This window comes from Manis javanica, chromosome 1 (assembly GCF_040802235.1).
Source record: "Manis javanica isolate MJ-LG chromosome 1, MJ_LKY, whole genome shotgun sequence".
NCBI classification, from domain to species: domain Eukaryota; kingdom Metazoa; phylum Chordata; class Mammalia; order Pholidota; family Manidae; genus Manis; species Manis javanica.
In genome coordinates this window covers 190,732,762-190,760,477 of record NC_133156.1, presented here as the reverse complement: position 1 = coordinate 190,760,477, position 27,716 = coordinate 190,732,762, and the positions used below count along the sequence as shown (strand labels likewise).

Here is a 27,716-nt window from a genome sequence, read left to right as displayed (position 1 = left end):
TTCCTTTTTTTTTTTTTTTTGGCTAGCTTAGTCTAAGTTACAAACAATAAAATGTGTGAATCCAAAGTGTACAATGTGATAAGTTTTGACAACGCTGTGCACCCATGTAACCATCATTCCGATCAACAGACAGAAAATTTCTCTCATCTCTCATCTCAGAAAGTCCTCTTATATAGTACCTCTTACCAGTTAATTCTTTCCTTACCTCAGAGGCAACTAGGGTTTGACTTGTATCACCATAAATTAGTTTTTACCTGTTATGGAAACTCATGTATATTCTTTTATGTATGACTTCTTTCCCTCAACATGTTTTGAGATTCATCCACATTGTTATGTCTATCCTGCCTTCCCTTTAAGGCTATCAATGGGAATGTCCAGTATTTTCACCATAAGCATCTTTGCATTTTCACCACCTAACTAATTGGACATAAGGCAATTTTGCTATAAGAAATAAAATCACAAGAAATAAAAGAGGGACATTCACTAGTAAGGACATAATGAAACATGAACAATGAATAACAAAATTAAAAAGACATTATTGTGAAACACAAATATTCGAATACATTCAAATATAGTATTATATATTATTTTTCTTGTTAATTCATCTCCTTTAGTATCCTGCTTTTTCTTTTTTCGCTAAAATTTCTTTCTTCATTAAGAGAGGTATTTCCAAATACTAGGATGCATATTTGTAAATGAGCTTTGTATTGCATTGTGAAACCCTTCTACATGGTTTTTGTTCTTGGGATATTTCTAAGGGAAATGTGGGTTTCAAACTCGGCACCGCTGTATAAACCATATGAGGGCTAAAACTTACATATTATAAAAATAGGAGTACTTTGTCAATGGAGAAAGGAAACTAAACTCTCAACCAGTTTGATGAAACTAAACTGTCAAACAAACCAACCCATCAGCCAGCAATTTTTTATCTTTTACAGGAAAATCACTTAAAAGGCAATTAGTTATGTGGTGAAATTGCTTGTGGTAAAGATGACTATGGCAAAAATGCTTACAATGAAAGTACCTAGAACCATCCATGGGGTTCATCGCCCTCTGATTTCTCTGACTTTCATATTTAAGGAGGAGGCCCTGCCCCTCCTGGTGGCAGTTTTGCTGTGAGATATGCCAAATGAGTTTCATATGTCACTGGGTCCTAAAAACCAAGCAGGTGGCTCCTTCCCAGGGAAGAATGGAAATGAACTTTCCATTCTTCATGGTGATGAAGATTGATGGTGTCTGAGTGCTTTGGAGCGGGGATAGAATAGCAATGCCTCCTGTGAGCTTGAAGAACACATGCTGATAATCCCCAGGATTCCATGCCAAGATACCGCCTGTAGTTCATCCTGGTGAGGACTTGAGCCCACTGTCATGGCCAAAGGAGAAATGAACATTTATTAAGCACCATGTGGCTATAGGCACTTGGTCATAAATAAGCTCATTTTCCCTTCTTGGCAACTCTTTGAGAGAATTGTCTTTACCTGTGAGGACACACAGGGCTTGTTCCCAGAGGGAGGTTTATTTGAATCGGGGTTTATAGACTTCCCTACCACGACTTTTTACCACTAGCAGCCAAGACAGCCATCTGAGATGATACGTGCCTATCTCCAGGTGACAGACCTCACAATTATTCCCTTGTCATAGGGTTGGAGAGGGCTCTGAGCTTAATGTACTTCCTTTCTCAATAATAGCTGACAGATGAGTCTTCATTTTCAGAAATGTTCTCTGTTCTCCTTAGCCAGGCAGCTTTGCCCTTTGGTAAAGGCCAGTAGGTCTTTGTTATGCCTCTTGGAAATCACTCTTTTGTAACAGTTGTGTTTACAATTGAGATGGCTTCCAGACCCAGGGAAGCTTTACAGAGGATGATGCCAGCAAAGAGGCATTAACTTCTCTAATAGGCTTATGCCCAGATAATCAAATTAATGGCTCTGTTTCATGCTTGATGCTGCAGTTATGGGCCTCTCCTCTTGAATGTAATTTTGCAGTTTGATAATAAGTAGGAGTATGATTTTGCATTTCTCTTTAGTGAGAGTTCCATTTCCCAAACAATATTATGACCCTGGCAAAGATGACTATTCATGTCCCTTCAAACTGCTGACCTTATAGGCCACCAGAGTGTCACATACAAGCTGGACTTACTCACCTGGGATTCTGGATTCTTCTAGCATCAGAACTCTGTAGGCTATGGAGCAAATCCCCTGGGAATCATGACATTGGTTTCTAGTATCTACATCTGATAATGAGATTTTATGTTTTTCTGCTGTTGTAATGTCAAAGTAATCTTGGGAGGAAGGGTTTGCTTTAGGAGCTAAGCAATTTTTAACCTGTAACTTAACTGTTCAACATTCAAGATGTTATCTTTAGTTTTAGGTGTTTGGCCTCCAAAAATCTATTTTGGGGGCCTTCTTTTTCTCATTTGTAAGTTCCAAGAGACTTGGACTAGAATTCTAAGAATTCCAGTCCAAGATTCCACACTTCCTATCAGTAATTAATATTTTAGCCATTGACAGAGGTGGCTGTTGTTTTCGTGGCTCCACCTGGGACTGATTAACAGACTAGTAAAACACAGCTGTCCTGTAGCAACCCTAGTCCATAGCAATACAAGAGTGAGTATTTTTACTGATGACACTACTGGTGTGTGCTTGGCCCTGCACCACACTGGGATCTTTTCCAGGCCTGTGGTGAAGGGAGGATGGAGGTACAGGGCTGAGGCACCATTCAGGCTATAGACCTAGCCACTGAGGAAGAAAGCCTTCATTCTGAACCATGTCCAAAGGGCTGCCAGATTTGACTCCAACACAGCCAGGGTAGCAGCTCCATAGGGTCTGTATCTGAATGGTGGGTTGATTCACCTCCTGGACAGTGAGGCAGAGGTAGTAAAGAGCTAAGGAGGCAGATATGGGAGTTGGCTCAGGGCTTCGGTTCTGTGGACATCCAGATGCCCTATGCTGGCCAGGTACAGAGAGGCAAAGAGCAGAAGGAGGGAGATCCAGAACTGCCTGCTCAAAAGCCTGCAGGCTGGCTGGGCAAAAATGCCAAGTGTGTGCTGGTACCAAAGAGGGCACAGGAAACTTGCTGAAGATCAACCTCTATTTCTTCATCAGGAAAATGGGTGGCATGGCAACCCAAACAGGAAAGGCCCAGGGCAAAGCATATAGGATGTATTGTGTAACCTAGGCTGCCCAGCCACCTGGGGGAGCACAGGACTATGACTGAGAGGGGGCAGGGCTACATGAGTGACAACTGGGTGGGAAGCAGGGTTTCCAAGAGAGAAATCTGTGACCTAGAAAGTTTTCAGAGACCCACATCAGATGGACAGTCTTTACAGCCATAAAGGAATGGGCATTTTTGCAAATATCCCCCTCAGGATAAGTGACCAGTCTGGGCCCCTCCCACTCCAACTTCTCTAGAAGTCCCTCAGACTTTTCCAACTCTGGCTGAATGTTCCTTTTTCTGATCTCAGAGCTTATTGTCTACACCTTACAATTTAGCACTTAATCAGACACAGCTGTGCATTCCTCTCTAATTGTTTTGGGTGTGTTTGTCTTGTCTTCCAGGCAAGATCACAGCTTTCTCTGGAGCAGGGACTCACAATCTTTTGGGGAGGGCTCCTGGGAGAGATGTGGGTGTATGTGAGGGGGTACTAATCAAGGCAAATCACAACACTTTATAGCTTAGAAAGTGCTTTTATTTAACTTTTCTCTACTCTTTATAACTGCTCTGAGAGGTCTGTTTTAGCACCCTTATTTCACAGAAAATGAAACTGACACAGAAGAGGTTAACAACCTGTCTGAGGCAGAGAGAACATCAGAAGCAGAGGGAGCTGAGCCTGGTACTCCTGGTGCATGGCCACTGTCCAGTGGGGGCTCATTCGGTGGCAACAAGGCCCCTCAGCGGAGAAGAGGGGGACAGGCGAGGGCGGCCTCCAGGTGCCTTTCCCTGATGGAAATCATGGTGTCTTGCTGATGGGTGTCAGTCTCTGCCTCCGCCCAGAGCCCTGGGCCAAGCTCTCTCTATAACACAATAGCTTAATTGCCTAAAGGTGTGGAAGCAGTAGCCTAGCAACAGGCCAGTTACATCATCAGGTGGTTTAAGCTCAGTGAGGATCCTGGCCATAGGAACCCCAACTTCCCCACACTCCACTCCTCCAGGATTCTCGCCTTAAAATCTACATGCTTCCAATCTTCCACAATAGTTCCTGTGGGAGAAAGCTGGAGCACTGTAACCAGATTCCACAATAGCAACAGAGGATAACAACAACTTAGAGATAATAAAAATTAAGATACAGCAAGATTTTGATACAGGTAACAAAAATTATAATAATCCTCAAGCCAGAGGAAGTTCCCAATCCACAAAGACTTTAGAGGCGATAAGACACATGTTTTAATGCCACCAACATAGGCAAATCTTGTCCATCAGGTAGGACGCATGCAAGAGAGTGGTCCTGTGATAGGACTGTAGCAGGAAGGGGGGTCCCGGGAAACCGCTTAGGGTTACCATGAATCAGTGAACACTCAGCCCCAGTGTCCACCAGAGCCAGGACATGTTGTATGTTCACTGGGGACCAATGGATAGCTATTTCCAGTCCTCCCTGGTCCCTCAGGGCAGATACCTTGACCTTCCCCTCAGTCAAACCGTGTTCCCCAATCACCTTCCTGTGTGGGCTCAAGTGAGGTTGGCTCGTTCTCCAGCAGGAAGTCTTGCAAACACACAGGCCCGACTCGTGGCTCTATCACTGACCTCTGCCTCTTTGGTCTTATGGCTGGAACTGCTGCTCTGCTTTCAGCTGTTGCCATAGCTCTAGTAAGATCCTATTTGACTTCCCATCTAATTTCCTCCCATCTGCTCCTGCCCATATTAAATCAACCCACATATGGGTCCTCATAACCTTCATGGGGCCCTGTAAATTCTTGTGAGTAACAGGTCGTATTTCTTTCCAGATTCTCGTTGCTTCAGCCTCTCCTAAGTCTGCCACTGTATGTGTCACCTTGCTGTGGGATGCCCTATGTGAGGGGAAAGAATGGCTACTAGAGACCCAAAAGAGGGATGTAGGAGCCGTTATTTCTCATCCCAGTAGTGAAAATCTCTTCATCTGGGCCATGATTCTCTGGAATATAGATGGCATTTCTTATGCCTAGCTCTCATAGCACCTGTTGGAGTTCAGCATATGTCTGCCATCTAACAGGAGAGGATGACAGATCACCCGGATTGGGCCACACAGCATGAAGTGCAGCCATAAGCCAATCGAGGAGGGAGTGACTCCCTGGGGTCTGATGCGCATTTTGTAATCACTGCCTCAAGGCAGGCTGCACTGTCAGGGAAGCCAGCTTTCCCATCTCTGATCCTGACAGAACAATTCCATCCACCCCTAGGCCCCACAGATGCAGGAGCAAAGCTGATATTGACTAGGAGGGCTTCTGCCTAAATTGGGAGCCCAAATCCACCTGCTCAGCCTGAGTATAGGGGCAGACCATAGAGTGCTCCATGACAGCAGTCTCCTCAGAGGAGCTCTACAAAACAGAGCCACATCCCTCTCACTACCTTCTCCTTCCTGTGTTTGGGGAAGTTGGGGTTCCTATGGCCAGGATCCTCACTGAACTTAAACCACCTGATAATGTAACTAGCCTGTTGCTAGCCTACTGCTTCCACACCTTTAGGCAATAAGCTATTATTGGGCTATATAGAGAGATTGGCCCAGTGCTCTGGGCAGAGGCAGAGACACTAATGCTGGACCTACTGCCGGGAGAGCAAGCCGGGTAATAAACCTTTTCACTCCAAGGAACGTTTTGCTATCAATTTCTTTGGTCACGTTGAATCCATAGTGAACTTACCCAGGGCTGAAACCCATTGGCAAGACAATTGGCAAAAGTCGACAGGGTTCATTGTTGACCAAGGAAAAAGACAGGCTGCCCTCCTGTATTGAAAGCACGCCCAGTGGTTGTAAAGAAAATAAAGACCCAGCAGCTGAAAGATCCCCAAGGAGAGGAGCAGCTGCCTCCCCAGGCTTCATAAAGAGACAACAGGGGCAAAATCAACCGGCAAGTCATTTGTGTCCTTGGCCATTCCCTCACAGACCCTCTGTCCTGTCATCATCCCACAATTCATCCCACAATGCTCTTCTCTTCCTGGTACCTGACCTCCTCCCTTCAACAAGCAAACTGAATTGAAGGTCATTTAATCAATCCATGCATCTTTCTGTGTATCCATCCTTTAGCTCTGCTCAGAATGGAATTCCCATCTTCTTTGCTTTCCCTGCGTGTCTTGCCAATGGGTTTCAGCCCTGGGCAAGTTCACTATGGATTCAATGAGACCAAAGAATGACAATGGAAAACAATACACAACTTTATTCCCACTGTGGCAGGTCCATCACTAAAATCCTGTCCACTCAGAGCAAGTCTGTATGCAGCAAGCTGGTCTCTGTCTCTGGGCCCCTCTGCCCCTGCAGCACCCAGCTCAGTCTCTGTCCTTGGCGCTGCCACCACTCCAGTCTCTTCTCTGCTCCCCTGCAGCTGTGCAGTCATGCCACTGTGTCGCCCAGAGCACTGGGCAGAGCTCTTTATATAGGGTCGATAATGACATATTGCCCACGCGTGTGTAGAGAGCTAGCCAACCAGGACCAGGTGAGAATCCTGGCCACAGGAATTTTCATTTTATCCACACTAGGCAATGAGGCTGCCTACTCTTTCACCTGTGTGTCCCCCAGGGCCCAGGAATGGGGTGAGTCATCTCTTCCTGATCATTTCTCTTCCATCTCTTGCAAACACTCCTGTTCCTCTGAGGAGACTGTTGTCCAGCCATATTCCCTCTCCCCGTGCTGGTGGTTTCCATCTTCTGACTTTCTGGTCACTCCTTCTTTCTCACCCTCTTAAGACTTTAGTTCTATGGCCTTCACACCATGACCTTTTCCTCAGTTCTTCCCACAGCCTCCTGGATGGTTTTCCTGTCCACACAGATGACTGATCCACTACCCTGCCCCTTAATCTCTTGACCTCATTCTCCAGTCACTTTCTCCTCTACTCTCGTCCTCACATCCTGGCTTTGCCATGGCCCTAAACTTCCCTGCCTCCTGAAACACAGGCTTAAGCATCCAGATCTCTGACCAACCCCGTCTCCTTTCAGCATGACTGAGCTTGACCACTTTGACTCCTGCAGGCCATTGACTTCTGTTTTTTCTCTCTGATCATGCATCACATCAACCTTACTTTTGCCAAGGTTCTCGATTTCTTGGCAAAAGGAATTTGCTCCTTTGCTCTAGCAATTCCCTCACCTGAGCCTGCACCAGATCAGACGCTCAGCTATACTGGGGGAAATTACATAGGAGGGCCAAAGGGCACCTTACAAGTTTCAGCCATCAAGAGGGTTGCCACACTGCCTTGCCATCTAGCCATTTCTCTGGTCATCTCAGCCCTCCTACCTTCTGCAGTGACTATGTCAAACTTTCTCCACTCTCTTAGAATCTCTTCTCTCTTCTTGCCCCACCCCCAGCCTCCTGCACGTCCTGGAGTAAGCGGAAGGATTAAATGTCCCACACCAAATCTGCCTGGTTCAGTCCTCCTCCAACTTCCCCTCTCCTGCATGAGGTCAGGTTTTCTACCCACACTGGAGTTCCATCCTCTCTAAGAAACTTTATTGTCCATTGTCCTTTCTCTGCTGTACTTATCTTCCTCTTCTCTATAGGATCTTCCCTGTCTGTATTTAAACATACTAGTTATTTCATCTTTAAAGAAAATAATGAAAATACGTAAATTAAAATAAACCCACTGCTGACATAACATTCCTTTCCCTTCCTGACCACTCACAGTCAAGCCTTTCAAGGGCTGCCAGCACTTAGTGCTTCTTCATTTCTTCACCTTTCACGTACACATCAATTCGTTCCAGTTTCTCACCCCTTCACTCCACCGGTCACAGCTCTGTGAAAGTCACAATGGTCCCTCAACCAGTGGATGTTATTCAGTCATTTCCCTTGGGTCTCTCAGCCATTTTGAGTGTTGTTGACTATTGCCTCCTGGTAGCATATTCTTTTCCTGGGCTCTGTAACCCCACCTCCCCAAACTCCTAGTTTTCTTCCTGCCTCTGCGGGTGCTCCTCCACCTCCTCTTCTAGATAGTTTGCCTCTGTCCAGTCTTTAGATAAGGGTTCCTCAAGGCTCAGTTCTAGGCCCTCATCTGGTTAGACTCTATACTCTCCTAGAAGACCACTTCTCTAGTGTCTTTATTACTACTTCTATACCTGCTGCTTCCAACCCAGCCTCTCCTCAGAGCACCAGACCCTACAAGCAACCATCTACTCAACATCTCACAGGCATCTCAAAACCACCTTGACCAAATGGGAAGGTTTTCTCAATCCTCCCTCAATCCTCCTCTCTGAGGATCCCCCAGATCAGAAAATGGTACTCGCTTCCATCTGGTTGAGGAAGCAGAGACCTGGTAGTTCCCCTTGATTCCTCCCTAGCTAAGCAAGTCTTGTTGTTATCTACTTCTTTCCACTTGCTCTACCACTTAGACAAACAGCCCCTTTCACTTATAGTAACAGCCTCCTAACTGTGCCTCCACTCCACTCCTCCCTCTCACCTATTCCTTCTTCACACTGTAGTCAGACTGATCTTACTGAAAATGGTATCCTAGGCCCTACATGATCTGGCCCCCGCCTGACTCTCCAATTTCCCCCTCGACAACATCCCCCTTTGTACCCTGAATGAGCCAGGAACTCTGTTCTACTTTCCTCTTTGCCTGGATAAATCCTTCAGAGCTCAACTGAAATGTCCCTTCCTCTTGGAGTCCCCAGACAAATGGTCCTGCCACCTTCTACTCCCTTTGGCCCATATCACAATTTAATTGAATAATTGATAGTGCATTTAATTGTTAAACCCTCTCTTTCTAGCCAGACCATGAGCTCCAAGAGGGAAGAGTGTCTTCTATGTTTACCCATCCAGTGCCTAGCCCTGTGCTGTGTATCTAGTAGGTGGTCAAACATAGTTGTTAAATAAATGAATAGTACATCTTTACCTATGCCCTGATCTAAGAGTATAGACTACAGCCAAGTGGGTGTTGAATTTAGCATTGAGTAATTCCCCAAAGACACAGTATAACAGTTACAGATACACTCCCAGCTGCAATAATTAATTGCAAGATGGAAAGAATGCTCTTATTTTTTAATTTCAGGGCCTGGGCAGCTTTTGGCAACTGCAAAGAACAGAGCTTGATTTCCTTGTTGGTTGCCAGCTGACATTGTAGCAGTTCCTTTACTCAGAATCTCTTGGCTAGCAGTCCCTGAGAATATGTGGCTACTGGGAGTGGATTTAAAGGGAGGACACAGGCACAGAAAAAATACACCAATCTGATGGCATATAAAAGTCTCCTTCAGATGTCAGTCTTGTACCATCATAGCATTTCAAAATCAAAACAGCAGCCTAGAGATATCTTTACTTAAACCATGGAACATGGACTCAGGATTAATTATTTTGGCACAGAATTAAAGACATAGGCTTCATTTGTTTATTAATTTATTCTTTCCATAAAGTTCTTAAAGAATTTCTAATCTCTACATTTCTTTGAAAATATTTTATTAGCCTTCTAAATTATGAAAGTTAATATAATTAGAAGAATACAAAATTCAAAGTCAGTAAGGGTATAAAATTCATCTCCTCACCTTCCAACATGCCAATCCCATATTTTGGGTAACTGGTTAACGGTGTAAAACATCCTTCCAGATGTTTTTCTAGGAATATATAAAAACTCGACTTGTTTCTTGGACTTTATGTCTCAGGCTTAGGAGAATCATGTGATCAACATAAAAGCAAAAAGGTCTGAAGTGTACAAATCAAAACTTTCCCACATCTGACTCAGAGTTCTGTTTCTAGAGGCCCATGTCCCCTGGCTCAGTGCATGCAGCAGCAAAGTGCTGTTCTTGGCTCTGAGTTTAGATAGGAGGAAGGTCCTATAGTGGAGGAGGCTGAGTTCCTAAGTAGCTAAATTCCTACAGTAGCAATTCCTTTCTTTTGGGCTAATTCCATCTCAGAAAGCCTTCTGAAAAATGCAAATAGTTGAGAGTGGGGTGTCCTTAATTCCTCCGTGTGATTATCCAAAGGGAATCGCTTTCTTCCCAGCGAGATAAAGACGGGGGGAAGTGGGCGCTTTCAGGGCCAAGCTTGCCTATCCGTGGAGCGCATGCGCGACGGGCTGGTTGCGCTGGGCCTTTCAAACCAAGGCAACCTCTCCATCCCGTATAGCGGGCTTACTTTGGCCCCTTAAAGTTGTCAGCCGCGGCTGGGACTCACTTTAGAAGGCAGTGCTCTGGCGAGCCATTGGCAGCGCTGGGAGAGGAGGGTGTGCCTGAGGTCATGTGAGTTCCGGCCGGTAGATGTCTTTGGCGCCGAGTCCCTTTCTACCTGGGGAGCCGGAGGCGTGTGTGTCAAAGTTCAGCCATTTAGGCTGCACCTAGGTATCCTCCCTGACTCCTGTGCAGTGGCTCGGATTCCTGGCCCAGCGTCTGGGCGCTTTGTGTTTCCGGCTTCTCGAGATGCGGGTGGAACCCTCTGCAAGACACCGCAAAAACTAAAACTACCCCCTTTCCATGTGCTGGCTGTCTTCATAAACCCGCATTTGGTCACCTAAGAGGTGGCGGCAGGGACTGGGTGGGCAGAGAGCAATGATCAAGTCCCAGTTCGCCCTGGTTATCTCTTCAGTCACCTTCCACCATGGTGCCCTGGGTTTTGCGGGCGTGGTGGAGGGGAGCAAGCACTGAGGGGCGGCCAGGTTCAATCCAAGCCAGCCATAAACTAGGTCTGTCCCGGAAAGGTCTCTGCAGTCCTCACCAAGGCCAGGTGTGCAGTCCCGCAACATCAAATGTACTACAAGAGGGGCGGCCTGCAGTTGGAGGGATTTAGTTTAAACGGGAGTTGGAATATAGTTCTTCTGCACTGGTAGCTGCCAGGTTTTTCCGAGGGGTCTACTTCCTGGGGTTCTTTTCCCTCAGCTTAACCCTTCGCTTTGCAGGTGTGCGCTTGAGGACCCGAAGGTCCCTGGAAGCTAGGGGGAACCAGTGCCTGGGTCCTCGGCGCCGACTGTCGGACCCACCCGCCCCGCCTGCGCTAAACTTGGGACGCGGGGCGACGGGCCCAGCTGGGCGGTGACGTGAGGGGCGGAGCCAGGCCTGATTGGCTCGTCGGGCGGGGGCGACAGAGGCGGGGGCGCCGGGAGGCGGCGGCGGTGCGGCGAACTGGAGCCAGGAGTGAGGCGCAGCGGTGGCGGCGGCAACAAGTGCGGGAGACCTGCGGTGCCGGAGCCATCCCCGCCGCCGACACCGCCTGGCCGGCCCGTCGCGGGCACAACGCATGGAGCGTGAGCGGCGGCGGTCGCCGGGCTGAGCCGCACGGAGCGGCCGGGACGTGGATGCGGCCGCGCTCTCCGCCCCCGCCCCGCTGAGCTGGAGCTGCTCCCGGACAAGGTAGGGCCGTACTGGTGCGCTCCCCGCCACGCTTCCCCCTCCTTGCCCCTTACCTCCCCAGGCCTGCCCCGCTCCCGCCCCTTATCGCTCCGCAGCCCCCTCACTGGCTCTCCTTTAGGCCCCCAACCCGGTTCCGGCTTCGTATCGATCGGCGCCTCAGCGGAGGACACCGTGTCTCGGTGACTCCTGCCGCATTTAGGCGCCCCCCCCCTTCCTTACCCTAGACGAAGAGAATGCACCGCGGCAGCGTGTCCTTTGAGTCTCTTGCCCCTTTCCATGCCCACGCCCGGGCTCGGGGGCACACCCCTCCACGTTGCACCCCAACTTCCGGGGGAGCCGCGGCGGGGTCTGCAAGATTTGGGAAGGGATGTCTGGGGCCAGGAGTTCTCATCTGGGTTGCACTGGCGTTTTGGGGAGGAGATGGTGCGTGATTTAGCGCTCGCACCCCCGCACCCCACCCTCGCACTGCGCGGGTCCCCGGTGCCGCCAGGGGAGATCAGGTGTTTTGTGAGACAGAGAACCGCCAGCTTCCTCTCTTCACGCCCGACCGCCTGCCGCTGCCACCTCCGGTCCCCAGAGGCTGGTTTCTGCGAAACTTAGGAAAGACCTTTCTCTTTGACCTCTAAAAAAATATTCCACGCATTGAATGATTAACCAGGTTACTTGCCCGAAACCTGGGGAGGGGGAAGGGTTGACTGCAGGGAGGGCGTGAGCCTGCCTCTGCAAAACACCTCGCTGGGATGGTGGGCGCGGGGCGCTCGGCGGGGACCCCCAGGGGCTGCTCCGGCACGGCAGGATGACCCTTCTGGAGGCAGTAAAACCGAGTGACCTTAGTTTCCAAGCCACGGTATTTTACACCCTTCAAGTGGGGACGAGCAACTGAGAGACTCCCCACAAGTGTCACAGCTTGGAAGCTCATCTCTGAAAATAATACATAACATTTCAAACCTGAGTTGACGAGGAGGCTCCCTCTCCTGCTAACGTAGGGGTGGTATGTTTGCTCTCGCTCGCCTATCTCCCATGGCCTCCTGAAGCTCCCCTACTTCGTAGAATGATAGTTTAGAACAACTGTACCATATTTTTCTGCCCCTCCCTTGGAGCCTTGCTGTAGATTTCAGATTGCTAAACCAGTTGGTGAATATTGGCTTCTACTTCTTACAAGTTCTTCCGTGTAACTTTGCCTCCGGGGGTGATGCGGTGGTTAAAGAGGTGCCGACCGAGCCAAGACTAGATCTAGGAAGGCGGCGGGTACCAGAGTTGAACCCAGTCCTAAGGCTCTGGAGCCGGCCATCTCGTGGTCGGCCCTTGCGGATCTGACAGCTGACGAGGAGGGAGGACCAGCTGGGCGGTCACTACCACTGTCCTAGTTCCTGTTTCTGTTTCTTTTGAATAGAGGTTATTAAGCCTCGTGGAATTTGGAATTTTGTTACAGAGTTCTGTGCTGTTAATCCAGATTAGATTTAAGGCCGGGGAAATGTGGAAGCACAGTGCTTGAGAAAACCTTTCCTCCACTTAATTAACATTGTCAGATGTGTTTAGCTTTGGGCCTTCTGTTTGAAATTACTTTTTCATTCTAGAATACTGTCTTGTCCCTTGGGAATGTCCCACACTAGGGGCTCACTGCTCTTCATTTAGTTTTTATGAAGATGGCATGAGTAGGAAAGGCCTAATTCTCAATAAAAGTCTTAAATTCCCAACCTCACTGTTCACTGATCTTGATTCTGCCACATACTGTTTAGTGACATGGGTAAGTTTATTATCCCAGCCTCATTTTCTGTATCTGACTTTGGGAATGGTAGTGCCAGCTCTGCAAGATTGTTTTTGAGGACAAATAGAATAATGTTTGCCAAACTCCTTTCTCTGCATCATGAGAGGTAAGAAGTGCTTAATAAGTAAGTGGTGGTCATGTGTAATCAATACAGAAGTTCATCCAGGCATCAACTTCCCCTTACCAAAAATGGGAACCATGTGGGAACCGTTTAGGTTTGAGACCGAAATAAACCACATTTGGCAGATAAAGTTCTTAAAATCCAAGGAATGAGGTAATTTTTTGAGGAAAGTAAACATATGTTTGAAAAAATTATGAATTGAATTTTTTTCCTGGGTTTATGGAGAGCTGAGTATTTGGGTGTGCTGTAGTTTTGAAGATTTCCTTGTTGAAAAGAAAACCACAATTTAGATTTTTCAAATTCTAAGATACTTAAGTATTTTGCTAAAAATAGGAAAGTAGAACTGGTAATTCATAGTTGATTTTTCACTGTACAGTTTGTTCAAATGTGTGGCTTTTTTTAAAAGTTAATTAGGAAATGAATGAGAATCCAAAAATGTATTATTTTGCTTTATGTGATGCATTTTGGTATAAAGCTAACATATTCTGGATAGAAGTGTGTGGGGCTTATTCTGCTGATGCAGGGATAAGAGAAAATGTGAATCCTTTATTTCTCAAAGAAACTTTGAAACTAAGTTTTAATGTTTTCTAGTAATGCTGTTTTTTTTAAAACCATGATTTAGCGATGTTGACCCACGGTTGTGAATGTGCCTGAAGCACACTGTTCTTAACGAACTGGGTCAGTGCTTTTAATTCTTTCTAAGTTGTTTAATAGCCACAAAATTTATCTCTTTAGTTTTCATTGGAGTTTATTAAAGGCTTTAAAAATAAATGCAAATGGCTACTTTTATATACATGGAAATTCTTGCACTTGGGATAATATTGGTTGTGTGATCTATTGCAACATGACCAGTGGTGGTGCATTTTCAGTACTAATATTGAAAAATTCTCAGAAAGGCCTTTTGGTTATATATGCAAATGCCCAGGGGAAACCAAAATCATTTCAGTCAATTGCTTAGCATTTGGGGTATGTACAGAACGTTAAAGCATGAGTTCACCTGGGCTCTGACAATTTGAAAGTCAGGTTGCCTGGCTTGCATGATCGAAAGCACTCAGTGAAGACCATAGTGTGGATCCAGCTGTCTCCCTCCAACCTCCCCAAGTGGGATAACTGTTTCTAGGTACTTGCCAAACGTGTCTCCAAACGGTAGGATGAATAAACTTCTCTCTCTGGAGAGGCAATTACTGCTTGAATTAAGAGGTGTATGTATGTGTGGGTTAAGGCTTTGAGAGAATTGGTGTAATGATTTCATCATCACCTGCTGGCTGGTGGTGAAGCTTTGCTAGTCTGAACAAAGCTTTAGTGGGAAGGACTTGTTACTTGATGGAGAATTTGTTATTAAGGAGTATGTGGCACATTAGTTTGCTGCTGGGAAAAGTTGTTTGTGTTGAGTTTTCTATTTGTTACAAAATTGAGATTTTTGCCCTCACTGTATTTACCACTACTGTGTTACATGCTCTTTGCCCATCAGTTTTGTCCTCTTCCCTTGTCTTAATTTTTTAAACAAAATTCAGACTTCTTTTGAGTGTTAACGTTGCTGAAGTCATAACATACTTTGTTTTTAAATTTTGTATAATTTTAGCTTTAGATATTTCCATAGATGATGCTAAGAATTTTGTTACAAATTATTTTCTGTGTATCTGTGAACATTCCCTTAGAGCAGGGTTTAAAATTGTTTTTATTCTGATGTGGCTACAGAGGGGAAGTTCCCAGTAGCCAGGAAATTGATGCTTTCTACTTTTTATTCTGTGGCATTTAAAAACAGGTTTATTGTTCCTATGTCTTTACTCTCATTTGATTAAGATATACATTGCTTACCAAAATGGTTTTAAAAACTGATTATCCAAGGAAATCAATTTTAGAGTGTGGCCAGGTTCTGTCAGAGTGCTGTATGGTGATTTAGTGCTTAAGAGCATGAACTTGGAGTCAATCAGATGAGGATTTTTTTTTTTAACTTTTGAGATACAGCATGTAGTAAAAGTGAAGTGCACTAATGTTAAGTGTGTAGTTCATGAATATGTTCCACCACCTAGATCAAGAAATAAATGTCTTCACTACCCCAGAAGGTGCCCATGCCCCTTTCCAGACAGTATTTACACCTGGAGGAAAACGTTATTCTAATTTACATCATCTTAGATATGACTCATCATCATAGATTGGTTTTGGCTGTACTCGAACTTCAAGTAAGTGGAATTACAGAATCATATAGTGTATAGTTTTTTGGGAAACAGACCTGGATTTGAGTTCCATTTTTTTCACTTACTGTGTGACTGTGGTTATTGTGCAATTAAGTTATTTAAATTATCTGAACCTCAGTTTCCTTGCTTGTGAAATGGGGGAGATAAAGCCCTATATCAGATATGCTAAGAAAATTAATGTGATAGTACACCTAAAATACCTAACATTATGCCTTACATCTAGTTTCTTTGTCCCCTTTTTATTTCTGTAAAAGACTGGTAACTAAAGTGTCTTACCAATGGGTTTCAGCCCTGGGCAAGTTCACTATGGATTCAATGTGACCAAAGAAATGACAGTAGAATGATCTTGGGGTGAATGGGTTATACCCAACTTTATTTCCATGGTGGCAGGTCAGTCACTAGACTTCCATTCACTCAGAGCAAGTCTGCATGCAGCAAGCCAGTCTCTGCCTCTGGGCCTCTCTGCCTGCACAGCTGTTCTCTGGGCCTGTGTCCTCAGTGCTGCCACCACTCCAGCCTCTGCTCTGCTCTCCTGCAGCCTTGCAGCTGTGCCACCATGTCACCCAGAGCACTGGGTGGGGCTCTTTTTATAGAGTCAATAACAACACATTGCCCACACATGTGTAGTGACCGAACCAACCAGGGACAGGTGAGAATAATGGCCACAGGAATCTTCATTTTATCCACACTCCACCCCTCCAGGATTCTCTCCTCTCAATCTGTGTGCCTTCAATCCTCTGCAGTGATCCCTGTGCAAGGAAGCTGGAACATTGTAACCAAATTACATAATCTATGACAATATACAAATAACAAAAATTACAACAAATTATAATAACCCCCAAGCCTGAGGAGATCCATTGCCACCAAGTGGTCATCCTCTCTGTATTCAAACCAGTTCTACTCAAATGAGTTGACCAAAAGGACCATGAGTGGGCCTTAAAATACCCACTTTCTCCAGCTTCTCCAGCCTCTCCAGCAAGGTCTTGCAGACACACAGGCCAACCTTGTTGCTCTATTTCTGCCTTCTGCTTTGTCCTCAGCAGCCAGAACCCTGCTCCCGTCTCAGTTGTTGCCACAGCTCCAGTCATCCAATTTCTTTCTGTCTGCTCCTGCCTTTTCAAACCAACCCACATCTGGGTCCTGGGGACCTTTAAATTCTTTCTTTGAGAAGCAGACCATATTTCCGTCTGTGCTTGAGCCTGAGGATAGAAGCAGAGCATGGAGTCCTCCACGACCTGAGGAGGGGGCTGCACCTCTCCTGAAAGAACCCACCATTGCTAAGTCCTTCTGGCTTTCCACCAGCTTTCATCCAGGTGGGGTCTCAACAGATGAGGGGCTGATGCCTCCGGCAAGGCAGGCCCTCCACTCCCACCTGTTCATCAAGCCTCCAGTCCTCCATTTCTGGGGCTGATGGCTCCATATCCTTCACCTGCCCCACGGCACCTGGCAGCCTGCGCTCTCATGTGCCTCTCCTTCTTGGGCTGCTGCTCCCTCTCGGGCCTTTACTATTTCCATAGCACTTCATAGTGATGACATTTCAGTCAGCAACAGATTTTCTTTCTCTTGGGATGGACCCCAGTCCTCCACCCCTTCCCAGTACCACATGTCCACAGGGGCACACTCGATTCTCTCCCCGTCTGTAGGTGCAGCCTGCTGAAATACTCCTTCCATGAGGGCAGCCTGTTCTTTTTCCTTGGTCACCAGTGAATCCTGCCAACCACGCCAATTGTCTTGCCAGTGGGTTTCAACCCTAGGCAAGTTCACCATGGATTCAGTGTGACCAAAAAAATGACAGTAGAATGTTCTTGGGGTGGAAGAGTTATACCCAACTTTATTTCCATGGTGGCAGGTCAGTCACTAAAATCCTGTTCACTCAGAGCAATTCTGCATGCAGCAAGCTGGTGTCTGCCCCTGGGCCTCTCTACCCACACAGCTGTCCTCTGGGCTTCTCTGCTGCACAGCTGTCCTCTGGGCCTCTGTCTGCAGTGCTGCCACCACTCCAGCCTCTGCTCTGCTCTCCTGCAGACTTGCAGCCATGCCACCATGTCACTCAGAGCACTGGCAGGCCTCTTTATATAGAGTCAGTAACGATACATTGTAGTAAGCTAGCCAACTGGGGCCAGGTAAAAATCCTGGCCCAGGAACCTTTGTTTTATCCACATAAAGCAACTATGTCTTCTATGTTTTATACACTGTTTCATTATAAAAGTTATGTAAGTCTTCTCTTCAAAGTTAGAATCCAAATCTTTGTTGATTCAACAGTTGGTTGATGTAGCATTTAGCTTAAGTGAGACATATTATTTGTTGATAGTTGATCCCCTATTATTTTTAACTAATATTTCCTCTGAAAGTCATGAAATGACAGTCATTGCAATGTCTCAGGGCTGATTGGTCACCTGTGTGGTATGAGCTGGGGCACAGTGATGACACCTAGTTTGCCCTTGAACAGCTTAGTTTAGGTAACAGGCATCAGTTGGTGGCCTTAGGATCCTTGGAACACATTTACTGCTTTCTGCTCTGTGAAATAACTATTTCATAATTAAAACCATAGGGCCAGTTGTTAATGTCATGCTCAGACAAGCCATTTAAAACATTTTCAGCTTTTATAATCTTCCTCTGTAAGTGTTCAAGGGTGATCCTTGAACAACTTGGATTTGCTGTGCAGGTCCACTTATATGCAGATTTTTTTCTCAATAAATATATTGGAATTTTTTTTTAGATTTGTGACAATTTCAAGAAACATTTTTCTCTAGCTTACTTTATTGTAAGAATATAGCATATGATACATATAGCATAAAAATATGTGTTAATTGACTGTTTTTGGTAAGGCTTCTGGTCAACGTGAGTAGTATTAACTACTGATACTAGGCTATTAGTTAAATTATACTCAGATATTTGACTGTGCGTGGATTGCCCCAACCTCTGGATTGGTCAAGGGTCAATTGTATTTAGTAGTCTCATGTCTCCAGTGTTTTGGTGGATTCTTTTGGACATGTTTTATTTTTGGAGCCATTCTTTAGATATAATTTGGGTGGTACTGGACGTTTTTTCTTTTTTTAAAGATTTTCTTCTTCTGATTTAAGAAAAATATTTTTTTTATTTAAGAAAAAAGTTGCAGTTATTTATAGAAATAAAATTTTTCTTTGTTTTTTACTTAAGAGAAAAATTAAGTCAAAGGAAAGGAAAATAAAATTAATTCCACCATCTCTTAACGTCTCTTAACTTGGGTTTGGGTTCTCTTCAGTGTATTTTTCTGCCTCTGGACACTTCTACAATTAGCTTAGGAAAAACACATTGCCAACACTTTGGGCAAACTTAAAACAGACTGTATGGGCCTGCCTAGAGATAGACGGCTGCGAGGACAGGAGGCTTTGAAGGCCTAGGTTCAAATCCATCCCCACCTCTGGGCCCTAATTGTGTCTGTACCATTGTAAGGAGTGCTGGGCACACAGTCCCCAGAGGCTCCATCAGGGGAACCCTAGCCTCCAGATTATAGTAACTGAGGGGGAAAACCCATTGTTGGAAGCCCCCCATCCAGATGTTGTAATGAAGTGAGCGATTTGTTGACTGAGCCAGCGTGCGTTAAATGAGCACTTACTGTATGCCGAGCATTGTGCTCAGCCCCATGTGTATTCCCAGATGGGTCAGGCACAGTTCTTGCCTACAAGGAATTAGCCTTCTGATGGGCATTCTAACCAGGAACTGATGGAAGAGTGCTCTGGTAGAGGTGTAAGCAACATGCCCTGTTGGGGGCAACCAGAAAGGCTTCCTGAGGAAGTGGTGTTTGGGCTTAGCCTTAATGGATGAACAAATAACTCTTCTGGGGCAGAGAAAGGAGAGCAGAGGCAGCCAGGGCTGCAAGCTTATGGTGATGTGCTGGGTAAACACCAGGCAATGCTGTGGGTTCGGAGGGCAGGGTACTTAGGAAGGGGTAATAGGACACAGCGTAGCCTTGATGACCATGCAGAGAAGTGGCACTTGATAGTAGTTATGGAGGTTGTTGGGGGGGCCACAGGACATTCTGTGGAGAGGATGTGGTGACATGTCTCGGTCAAGCTCGTGTTTGAGCCAGAGAGGTTCAAGGCAGGCATGATCATGGGCCTGGGTCATTTTAGTCTCCTGATGGGGCTCCCTGCCTTCCATTTGTCTTAAAATAGATATTATTCTGGCTTCTTTCTAGAAATAGACTAAAAACTGAAATGTACAATTCTCTACTCAGATTCCTCCAGTGTCTTACATCTCAGAGTAAAGTCAAAGTCCTTAAGTCACCTACCAAGCCCTTGACTCAGTTCACTGTCTGTCCTGCCTCTCCCCCATCTCAATTCACTGCAGCCACCCTGGCTTTCAAGCTGTTCTGCCTCTGGCCTTTGCATTAGCCACTCCATCTTCCTGCAATTGCCCTGCCTCCCCCCAACTCTTCTCTGAGAAGGGAGGCTTTCTCTGACTGTCCTTATCCTTGTCCCCTCTACTGGCTCTTTATTTTGTCTGAGTGCCTATCAACCTTATGATAATTGACCACATTAACTTTATCCTTCATTTTCTGTTTTAAGCACTGCTTGGCTTAAGTAGTGTTTGGTCCTTGTTGAATTAGGCCACTCCTCAGCCTTGCTAGGGGGACCTATGGGACCAAACCAGGCCAGGGATGGTATAGGATTCAAGTGTCTGTACAGTTTGAAGGGGAGTGAAAGATAAGATGTTCTGGTGGGAGGGATGGGATTTGGAAACCAATTCAGGGAGGTGTGAAGGTGAGTTACAGATAAAGGTGTATTGGTGCATTTTTTAATATTTGGGACAGTGAGGCTGTAGGGTGTCTGCAAGGGTCCAGGGAACAGGAGTGTGGGGTAAGGGAAGATGCAGCCGTAGGCCTGAGCCCAGAGACAGAGCCCACTTGGGGGGTTGAGCCCAGGAGCAAGACTGCCAAAATGTGTGAGAAGCAGGAAGACAGTCAGGGTTGGGGAGTGGTTTTGAACTTGGCGTAGGGTAGAGGGTGGGTGGCCAGCAGTTTTAGGTGCCCTGGAAAGTCAGGAGAGGCCAAGGATTGAAGTTTCCAGAGGATGAAGGGGGCTGGGAATGTCAAGGCATGACAAAGGGGCCTGACCAGGACTGGAGCCTTTTCAGGAAGTTGGCGGAGAAGGGAAAGGGGGGCCTGTGCTGAAGCCACTGGAGAGGGGGGATTTGAGGTGGAGGGGAAAGTGGACATCACCACTGATACAGCACCCCAGGGGGGCAGCAAGGGCTGTCAGAGGGGATGGTGACCTTGTGGGGACTGGGGAGGAATGGGACTTACTGAGAAGGGGAGACTGGTCCATGTGGAGAACTTGAAGTAGATTTTGGTCCTAGAGCTGACAATAAAAAGAAAAACAAAACCTTTGTAACCATGGCAACTACTTAGGTTCTGTCGCCCACCTGCAAATAGGAAAGACCTGTGCATACAGTCCTCACATATTGATTGTTTGAATCTAATGCAGTCATGAATATGAAAGTGTTAACACTGCAGTAAGGTTACTTCTGTGGACCATACACTTGCTAAGGTTTATAATTTATCTTCAGATTTCTGTTGTTTATTTTCTTTGTAAAACACTTAGCATCCAAATGCTTCTCTGAAGCACCTGCTTTTTTGAGTCCTGATCAGGGAGTAACACAATTGTGATTTAAGAACAAAACCTTTAAGTCTGGCTCTAGATTATGCAGTGGGAAGCCTAGTGATGCTTTCAGAATAAAATGTATTTGTCTAGCCTTGAAAGGGTCAAAGTGGGTTTGTTACAGATACCATCCTTACTAAATATTTAACATTTGAAACTAATGAAAAGTACTTTACATTTATTATTTTATGGCTGAATGTGACCTTTGTATATAAGGAACTTAATGTAGCTTTTATTCTTTAAGTCAATGAGATGCAGCCATTTTATTTTTCTTCTCCTTTCACCACATAAGGAATTATTTTCTTCAACAAACTTAAAATATCTCTCATGAATAATTCTATTTTTAACTGAATGTTTCTCTCTCCTTTGAATATTTTTCCCTCAAGCGTCTGATGGATTCTCATTAAAAAAAACAAAACCCAAACCATCTTTATAATGGAACATTTCAAACAAGTGCAGATAAGAGAGTGATACAGTGAAGCCATCACTGGTTTCAGCATGATGGCCTCTTTTTTTCCATCCCTGCTCCACCCACCAACTAGGAGGCTCTGGCAGAGAGGGAGAGTAAATCTGTCCCGGACCTGTAGGTGTGTCAGTCATCAGCGGTGTAGAGGTGGTAAAAGCTGTGGGAGCGACTGGACCCTGGGGAGGAGGGAGCAGTGGGCAGAGAGTGGAAACAGAGATTGCTATGGTCCCTGATGTTTCCAAGTAGGTTATAGCCTAGGATATATGAATGTATATCACAGACATACTTAAAATTAAGTATTTAAACTGCTTGATTTAAGAGGTCCATTTTCTGAGCTGCTGAGTAGCGTGACTATATATTGAGCAAACGACATGTTCTCTTTAATTTTGACAACATGAAGTTTTCTTGGCAGGTGGCCAGAGAAATTGAAGTTGTTTCATCTCTTTAAATAGGTAAATAGGTAGACAAGTCTTGGCTGAACAGCTGTCCTACCTTTAGTAGAAGATTTAGGTAAAAGGCCAAAATATCACTGTTTTGAGGATATGTATTTAAATCCTTATGCTATCCTTATTTTGATATTTAAAAAAGAAGTACAAACAACAGTCTTCAAACACCTATCAGTAACTTGTTGAAATTTTACAACATTTGAGAAGGAGACAATCAGGAAAGGGACCTGGGAGATGGGGAGAGGGCAGGGGTTGCTTCCCCCTTTTGAAGTTGCCACCCCAGGGTCTTTTGTCACTAGAAAGTTGTCTTTTGGGAGGAGGTTGATCTCTGCCTGCAGAGAAGAGGTGACATCCTGGGGGAGCCCAATTTAATTGGATTGTCAGTATGTGTGGGAGCAGTGCCTGGTGCCCAGGGGTTGGGGTGCTCCACCTCACAGCGCCCTGCCTTCCTCAGGGCTGAGAGAAGGACCTCGGCCCCCCGGAACCATTTGGGCTGGGAAGCATTGTTGGGGTGATACTAGGTCACCATGTCCTGGTACTCCTCCTTTTGAGAGGCTCCAGTTTGTGGGGAATCCTGAGCTCTAAGAGGGAGGATTAAAAATAGTGCACTGAGGGAATTGAGGCTGTCCTCGTAGAGCAGGAAGCAGTGGGATTTGAACCTGGTTCTTCAAGGAGGTTTGAGATTGAGAAGAGAATGGACATTTCAGGCTGGGAGAAGACAATATGAGCAAAGGTGCGGGTAAGGAGGACAGCACTTGTTCTTAGGGGGTGCTGGTGCCTGGGAGGCCTCTGGGAGGGGATTTTGAGGGTGGAAAGCTGGGGATAATGGTGGGGATGTCTACCTCCCCTCCCTGGCTGTGCCAGCACACAGCTCCATGCTCTGTCTTCAGGTATATCAGTAGCTGGGATGAACTTATGGCCTGGGAGTGGCCTATCTGGGTTCCCAGTTGCTGCCCCCTCCCTCCACTCTCCATCTTGGGAAGCTCAGACAAATTTTTGGAAGCAGTCTGCTTATCTGTAAGATGAGGGTACCTCATTAACCACTTCACAGGACACTGTATCCAGTTGGGCCCTGGGCACGCTTCCTGGCACATGGACTAGGCCTCTGTGGGTGGGTAGGGTTTGGTATGCAGTTAATTTGTCTTGTTATAAGGAGTGACCCTGGTACCTCCATCCCATTTCTTCAGTTCTTCTCTTTTTCCCCTCCTCCAAGGTATGACTTGTTGATTCTTCTTTATTTTAAATCTCTGCACGTGCCAAGTCTGTCCAACTTGCTGTGATTTTCATGCACATTTTTAGAAGAGGGGGTCAGTCAGTTATCCCCAAGTTGCTCCTGTAAGGGATCCCAATGAGTAAGTAGGAATTCCTGAAGCCCGAGGTGTAGTTCCTCATGCTCCTTGGTGTCCCCTTCATCGTAACCAAGGCAAGTGCTCCTTAAGAAAATGTGTCGCTGGAAACCTTCATTCTAACAGCCAAGAAATTGAGATCTCGCAAAGCCATTTATTAAATTACTTACGATAAACATAATGAATGCCATTGATATTAATTTAGATATTTACTGAAGTTAGAAGGCTAATTTTAATATATGCAATCCCAACTTGCTATATATTCAAACAGTGTTTTCTTGATTTTAGGAGATTGCATTTTTATTTTGGAAGGGAGATAAATAGAAACTTCCATTTTGCAAGAAGTTGATGGAAATGCTCTCAAACTCTACATTTCATGGGGACAAGAATCACCAAATACAATTAAGAAGGGCAGTGGTTGATTTCAAAGACTTGGTCTGTAGAGTAGAAATTGAAAGTGATGTAGATGAAATCTCTGTCAGAGAAACTGGCAGATTGGATTTGGCTGCCCACATGTGTCACATTAAAGTGTGGGTTTTTATATTTTTATTTTTGTGTTACATAAATTAAAACCCATTTATTAGTGTCCAGCAATGCTTCAAATGGTGGCGCTACTACTGGTCTTTCAACTACTTCAGTCTTCTAATGGCCAACTTTTCTGTGATAGCAGAAGTGGGATTACAGGTCCAGGCACCACCAGCTGCTGTGGTCAAACAGTAACCATAGAGCCAGATCCCTACCACTCAGCTCTTCATCTTGGTTTTGCTGTAAAAGGAGCCAGTGTACTTGGCGTGCTGCCTTATTTCAGTTTTCTTCACCTGAGGGAGGCACCAAAATGGGTCCCGTATTTCCGTATTTACCCACGATTCTGACCATCTTAGTGCATTTCACCGTGTCGCCGCCAACTAGGTGCAAGCTGAGGGAGCTAATGTGATCGTTTTAAAATCTAAAATTTCTACTTCTGTTTGTGGTCTGTTATCACAACCTATGGAATTGAGTGGTGGAGAATGAGGTAATTTTGAAAGTTTTAAAACTTTCAGGTAAAGCCAACTTTACATTTGTCTTTTAATTAAAATTTTCATGCATTTTACTATGCAAAATGACAATCTCTTTTCCAATACCTATATGAAAATATTCTTTTTTGGGTCCACTAACTTTTCTCTATATATGTCTGTAGACACAAGTAGCCCACATAACGGGCACCAAGTTTATCTCTCCCCCTCATCTCTGTACAGCAAGGCTGCCAAGCCATGGCTGATGGCCTACTTATTTCCAGAAGCATTTATACAAGGACAGTTTGTAACTTAGTTTATATAATGGGATTCGTTTTCTAGTCCAGTACTGTAATTTATGCTTGTGCATTTTTATTAAATTTTAATTGCCTTCTTCCTCCGCGTCCCTCATCTCTTGGGTCTGTGTTTGTTGACAGATTTGTTTACTTGCAGGAGACTATTTCCTGAGATATTCTTAGGCAGTGTACTGCATTGAGATGATATCAGGTAATGCTGTCTGATGGGTGTGAGGGGTGAGGCTCTAGGGGAAAGCATAGAATTAGAAAAGGCTTGTGACATTTATGAAGAGGAGTGGCCTGGACTGACAAATAGATAGCTGGGGACCAAGGACGGTGCTCAGGGGGTCTGGAAATGTAAGGTCTGTGTGTGAAATTACTCAGCAATGATTTTGTTTAGAGCAGTGTTTGAAGACTCTTGATCAAAGGTTAAAAAAAATAAAAATTTTCCTTCAGCTTGTCTTTAGTCCTTTACTTCTCCTCCCCTTTTATGTCCTTCATGTACTGAAATTTATTGACTGTCATATATATTGTTTGAGTGGCAGATACTGAGATGCAGAAATGAATATGGCCCCCGCCCTGAGCCCCACATGTCTGTGGGTCTGTGGGTGTGTCTTGTCAGACTTGTTAAGAACAAGGTGTGAGAAGTCAGATAAGTGTGTGTGTAAAGTGTTGTAACAGCAAGGGGGAATTAATAAAAACACACCAGTGAGAGAGTTCAGGGAAGGGCAGTTGGCATTTTTGGCCTTTGTTTTTCATGTTGCTGGCCTAGAGTTGAAGCTGTAGACGGGAGAAAAAGACTTTGTCACTAATACTCCTTCACACCACTGGACTCACAGTCCTGGTGCAGGTGAGGCCCTGTGCCCCCCGTGCCCTGGTTTCCTCGTCTGTGGGTGAGGTGGTTGGAGCAGGTGAGCTGTACAGCCCTGGAAGAGAAATCCTTGGAGCTTCCTTCTGGTAACAAAATTGGGATACGATCTGTGTGTGTATGGAAAGCATGTGCATTTTATAGGGAAAACCAGTAAAAGGGTGAGATAGTAGAATTTGTGGCCCCTACTTACTCTTTGATGGTCATCTTTCCTGACGCAGGCTGGCCTCCCCCACCCACCACCCCTCAAAGGGCTGAGCTCCAGGCCAGCTCTGCACCAACCTGGAGCAGTTTGGGGCTTGTGCGGGGGTCCCTTTCCTTCAGGCTCTCGTTTCAGGGGAGGGGAATGAAATGGCAGCATTTTTCTCTGTGTAAACAGCCCTGACAAAAGGGTTTGCCTGGACCCGTTTGTGATTAGGCTGGTTTAAACCCTTGCCAATCTCCCATTCTTTAGCGTGGATAAATACCTCACATGAATTTGCAGGCACTCTACCTATGGCAGGGAAGGTGCATGTGTTATCAGACCAGCACCTCTGGGCACCTTAAATCCATGAAAGGTTCCCAACTGGTGACTGGGTCTAGATTTTTCCTTTCTCATGCAGATTTAAAAAATGTCTTGACCCCCTGGCTTTCCTTGGAATTGTCTGACTCTTACGTGTGTCCACAGATGTAATGACTTTTGTTCCTTAATTATTTTTTTAAAGTATAGCTTTATCTGAGGATTCTTGAAATCCTTTTTGAGCAACAGTGTTGTGTGGTAGAAAGAGAAGAGTTTAGACTTGAGGTTGGCATCCAAGTGGCAGCTCCACCAGGATTACTTCCATGACCTCAGAGTAATTACTTCACATTTTTGAGCTGCTTGTGACGATTGAATGAGGTGAGAACATTCTGACAGGGAAAAATGGACAAAGGGCATGAGGAGTAGGAAAATCAGGAAAGAAGCATATGAAAAGATGGTATAAATTTTAAAACTTGGAGATGCCCCTTTTTTTGTAAAGATTAAAATGAAGGACAGTGTCCACAGTCGGTGGGGATAGCTGCATGCTCTTGGGTGTGGGTGAGAGGATAGATCAGTCTGGCCTTTCTTTCTGGTAGGGGGATGGGAGGGAAGGGAGTGGAATAATTTGATTATATTCTAAATGACTTGAAAAATTCATGTTCTCTTTGTAATTTTCCCAAAGGAAATAATAGGACAATGAAAAAAGATATATGAGGTTAATTTTTTTTGGTTATAGGGAAAACGAGAACTTGTTGGTTAGTATTGGTAAGCCAGACCAAATACCTGTAGTCCGTCAGCTATGCCTTAACATCTGATGGTAGAAGACAGACTGCTCAGATCATGCCCTTTTCTCCTGCGAACCGAATCTGCTTTACAGCAATAAAACCTCAGTGAACACAAAAGCCAACTATATTTGTAATCAACATGGATGTCCAGTTTGGAGTTCCTTTATTTTCCCTCATTTCATGCTCCTGTGTGAAGTGGTCAGTTTTGCCCTCCCTTCCTCCCTCATTTCCTTCAGTCTCTCCAGCAGCAGCATTTGTGAAGTTAGACTTGGGCATGGCGCATACTCTTCTAGAAGACAGATCCTGGGCCCACCAGCACATAGCTCCTCTTCCCAGCTCAGCCTCAGAACCCCTCTGCCCACAAACTGGCTGTGTTGGTCTCTGCCTGCAGACCCTTGTGTCCTCCTCCCCACATTTCTGAAATTACCCTGTTTCCAGTGCCGCTTGGGCCCTGCCTCATCCTCAGCTGCTGACTAGTGGACTGCCATGTGTTTGCTGCCTGTTAAACAATTCAGTGCAGCAGACCCATGTTCTATCCTCCTTCCCCTAACTCCAGACTCAAATAAAAATGTTTATGGTTGGACATGACTTTGGGTTGGTGATACAGAAATCTACAACTTGTGCCAGTTTTGGACTATTGCCTCTCAGGTCCAAATTCATCCTTTGTTGCCTGATCTGTGAAAATGAATCAGGGCCTTCAAATATTTTTCCTTTGCCTTCTCCAAGTTGAGGGCTCTGAAGAATGTGCTGGAGGAGAAAGGAATTTTCATTTCTGGTTTCCAGTGTGTGGAACCAGGCTCCTGTAGAGCCTGATGTTTTTCCTGCACTCCTGGATGCCTGCAGGGCA

General features: G+C 45.5%; 1 protein-coding gene across 2 annotated transcripts in view; it reads left to right on the top strand.

Moving 5' to 3' along the window:
• Nucleotides 1–11,166: 11,166 nt before the first annotated feature.
• The window catches only part of B3GNT2 (UDP-GlcNAc:betaGal beta-1,3-N-acetylglucosaminyltransferase 2), a 28,548-nt gene continuing 11,998 nt past the window's right edge, over nt 11,167–27,716 (top strand). Inside the window, exon 1 of one of the 2 annotated variants that reach the window (XM_036996625.2) lies at nt 11,167–11,442. The gene's annotated coding sequence lies outside the window, so the exon portion shown is untranslated. The remainder of the gene's footprint in view (nt 11,443–27,716) is intronic. The other variant, XM_036996624.2, reaches the window with a different exon arrangement.